The sequence below is a fragment of the Tympanuchus pallidicinctus genome, unplaced genomic scaffold, assembly GCF_026119805.1.
Source record: "Tympanuchus pallidicinctus isolate F22 unplaced genomic scaffold, pur_lepc_1.0 scaffold14, whole genome shotgun sequence".
NCBI classification, from domain to species: domain Eukaryota; kingdom Metazoa; phylum Chordata; class Aves; order Galliformes; family Phasianidae; genus Tympanuchus; species Tympanuchus pallidicinctus.
Window position 1 is genome coordinate 18,166,607 of NW_026294659.1, and position 4,342 is coordinate 18,170,948.

A 4,342-nucleotide genomic window follows, 5' to 3' on the forward strand; every position below is an offset into this window, starting at 1 on the left:
TCTTTTTACAAACGAATGAATAAATACTTAATGGCTATATTGTTTAAAATTATAAATAGGTGTTAAACTGAGCCCTGTTTATTGCAACACTTTCTCTGAGTGGGCAAAGGCGGTCCTACCTGATGCCAAGAAAATGCCTGCTTTGGCTCAAGACTTTATTGTAAGCCATTCTCAAGCCAAGGACATTTTGAGGAATAGATCCAAGTCAGTATAGAGATGGCAGTGTATAATATTTTGTCAAAGACGGAAACTTAACACTTGAGTTCACTTCATAATTATTTAGTGCATATGTGACATACACATCGTAGGCTTCATTTTAAAAGTACCCATAGAGAGGAGTGAAGGAAGAAAGAATTAGTAATATAATGACTGACCTCAACTTCTATTCTAGAAAACTACTGTTGGTATCAGTTATCTCGTTGTGCCATTTATATCATTATTTTACTCTCTTGAGTCCTACTTTCATTTTCAAAATTCATTTGCACAAAGAAAGAACAAAATTTCTTAAACAATAAGTAAAGCTTTTTTTTTTATTCTTTTTTTTTTTTTTTTTTTTTTTTTTTTTTTTTTTTTTGTCCTTTTGCTGAGCTTGCTGGTAGTGTAGAATAATGCTGATGTAATTTTGAATAATTTTGTAGTTGGAAATCATTTATTTAGAATACAAGTGAACTATGTTAGTTTTTAACAGGAAAAAAATGCAGATAGGTAAGAAAAAAATGATATTCACATTCCATATTAGGTGAGCCTCTTGGATATACCATTTCAATAATTGTTGTTTTTAACTGCTGCCCTCTTTTCCATATTATTATGAGTTTGGATTCATGCTATGTTTTGGTCCTTGAATTGAGACAAATTTCTGTTTTGTTTTTATTTTTAACTGGGAGCCATAAGATGGTCTTCATTTTGTTGTATTTAATCCAAAGCAGAAATGAAAAAAAATATGCTTGATTTAAACATATTTACTAAGATCACTGACACTGATTCAGATCTGGAAATTTAATACTGACTCGACTCATCCATATGTTGTTTTAACTATAGAAATATAGGTAGGTGTAGTTCTAACACAGTGAGTCAAGGAAGTATTTCTGTCTGCAAGTATAACCTGTATATATGTTATTTGTTATTCCCAGTCTGCTTTTTCCCATTTTTCATTTTGTTGTATTTTGTCTTGTTTTGCTTTCTGTTTTGCTTTGTTTTATTGGGGGAGGCAAGTAGGGATGGAAGGGTGTAAATTGCTTGCTTTCCTGCATTCACATCTGATAATATCATAATCTTTATGATTTCCACAGGTGTTCCAGTAGATTTTGTATAGTTGTAAATCCATTGCACCTTGGAAGCACATCTATATATCATATATGAGCGTCTCTAAAGAAAGAAAACAATATTTATCATAGGACTGCAATTAAAAAATATTAAAACATTTCCAGACCTTGTTTCAGATTAACACCATGCATTTAAAAAAATGTTAATTGAAAGAAAATGATATTACCTCCATACTGAACCCTACTATCTTTTGTTGTATACGGTGTCCCTTAGGTAGTTTCCAGATGTCTTAGTAGTGCATATGTTACTTTTCTGTGATGCCCCTGAGGACTGCTTTTTCAGTTCCCTATGGAGAAAAACAAGATACTGTCCTCCTGATGACACACTCTTCACTTATTTCTTGAAGCTGCTTTTTCTGATAGCTTTATACTAATAGCCGCTACACTGATTTATATTTATTATAATATTTTCTCCTGTCTTCACAACATGTGGCTCTGTATCTGTGTGAACAGCAGAATGCTTCTATTTCGATTTTCAAATATCACTTGGAAGTCAGATGCAGGTGCAAATTCTGCTTCTATTATCAGTTTTTAGATCAAATAATGAAATATATTTTAAAACTTCAAATGCTTTACCCACATAAGTAGCTCCAGAATTTGTTTTATCTGCAATATTGTTCTCTGTATCAAGTTGTTGAGTTACAGTTTCCAAAATTCTATCATTAGCTAACTGCAATTAAGCACATAAACACTGGTAACAAATTAGAATCTTTTAAAATGCTCCTTCATTTAATTTAATTATACTACCTCTAGGCCCTTAAAAATGAGAATGATCTGTTTTACAGTACTGTTAGTGTCCCTTTCCCATTAGTACTGACAAATGAAAGAACACAGTAACATGATACTTTGTAAATTTAACTGGCCTTAAAGTTCCTCGTTAAGATTTTCTTAGAACTCTGGAAAGTTTTAGTAATTAGCATAATTAAATAATCACTTTGTTACATTATTAAAACAAATAATTATTTTTTCTTTACCAGAATCTCTCCAACCCATTGCTAAATAATTTAAGATCATGAAAATTTAACATTTTCTCAGCACAGGATTACATGAATAATTTTTTACTAGATTGATAAATTGGCCTTTGCTAGAAGTACAAAGAATGCCTTTATGCTCTATTATTTGCCTTTCATATGTGAAGCTTCAGTTAACAGTTCTTGGATATTGAATCGAATATAAAATATATATATCAGTTCCTCTATATACAAATAATTTTATAAAATATTAATAACAGCTTAAAAATAGTTTTGTCCTTTAACCAAGCAGTGTTGAGCTGACAAAATTACCTTAAGCCAAGAAATAATGACATCTGTCCTTGGTTTATGCAAAACATTGGTGTGAAGCCAATGATAACTCAAGAGAACAAGGCATGTTTTTCATTTTCTGCTAGCACTTCCTAGCTCTTCAGTTTTTGGATGGAAAAATAGGTTATGCAGTAAGCAGTGCTCGGTCATCTTTTTTCTGTTTCACCAGTCAGGATGAGATATTGATTTTTAATATCCAATTATGTATTTTCTACTCTCTTTCTAGTATTCCTCTAATGAGGAAAAGTTGGATATAGGTATTTTAGCAGTAATTTCAGTTCCACTTGCTTCTTCTTGAATTTTTGCATATAATTCTGATTTCAGTTGAGAGAAAAATTTGAATAAAAAGAGAGCTTTTGAAATCCTAGAATGCCATTAAACATCACTGAAACAAGTGCATTCCCATGTTGTATTTCTTCACTAAGCCATTGTTAGCTCGATAGCTCATAAGGTGAAGACTCTAGCAGAACACTCATCCATTTTCTTTGAAATATTTATGAAATACTATAGTGCAATGAAATGTCTACTAGTGTGATATGGCAAACAGAAAAAGGATGTACTCTTGTCAGAACATTTCAACCTATTCTATTGGGAAATCATTTCTGTAGAGATATTTTTTTATGGTAAGAGTATTCTTGTTTCATGACATTTAGATAGAACACCTAGAAATCCATGCTAAACCTTTTACTGTTGGTAAATTTCTGTTGCTATTAGAGTCTGTGCTCTCAGAAATAGAAATTAAACTATAACATTATTATTCAGCAAACAGAAGTAGCATTATCCTTGGCTCCAAAAATTACCTCCCTGTGAATGGGAGGATTTCTTATTCTGAAGTTGGTCATGGCTTGGAACCACAAAATGAAGAGCCAAATCCCCTGAAATTCCACAGGACACCCACTAATACAAGTAGAAGCAACCACAATTAGAAGGGTAAATAACACATACTAGTGAGCATACAGTAGCATGATTTCAACACTCACCTTTATGTTTTTTTAAATCTTGCTATAACATACATTCCAGCTAGTAGAAAAAAAAATTATAAGCAATAGAAATATGTTAAAATGCCATATATAAAAAGACAAAGTGGACTCTCAACTGTGAAATTGTCAAAATAAAAACAAAACAAAAAAAAAATTATGATAAATCACCTGTGAAAAAATCCTGGAGTGATCTCCTGGCCCTGGTCTCAGACAGTGGCAGAACTCCCATTGACGTCAGTGGAGAATGATTTTACCTCTGCTTCTCGGCCTGCCTGATGGGAGGAGCATCACAAGATACAACTTCCAGTTGTAATGTCAAGCATCACATAAAATTTCTGTAGCAAGTGCTGTATTCTGTGTGACTCATTTCAAACAAGATATCATGTGGAGCACTCAAAGTTCTCTTACTCGGTACAGATTTCCTTTTGGTGGAAGTACTTTCTTGGGGAGTACTAAGATATTTTGCATTTGCTGGAAGAAATTCCTGTCTCCAAATTATTTCATTCATATTCCAGTTCTTTTGCCAAACGTATGATTTATTTGAGATTGGTAAAAGCAGGATTTCTGAGTAATTTCAGAGCTGCTGCCTCACAACTAGATCTCCCACTAGCCTCTCTGAACTCAGGCAGCCATTGCCTCCGGTACATGACACTTTACTTCTTACAAGGTTTTTGAAAGCATAGAAATTCAGACAAAGCAGGCAGCTGCTAAACTAAGTAACACCTCTGAACACTGATTC

General features: G+C 32.8%; 1 long non-coding RNA gene across 1 annotated transcript; it reads right to left on the reverse strand.

Moving 5' to 3' along the window:
• Positions 1-1,241: 1,241 nt before the first annotated feature.
• Positions 1,242-3,632, reverse strand: LOC128076547 (uncharacterized). Its single transcript, XR_008204439.1, has 3 exons — positions 3,604-3,632; positions 1,490-1,609; positions 1,242-1,365 (listed from the first exon to the last, which is right to left on the reverse strand). It is a non-coding gene; the product is annotated as an uncharacterized LOC128076547 (long non-coding RNA).
• Between the last annotated feature and the right edge of the window lie 710 nt (positions 3,633-4,342).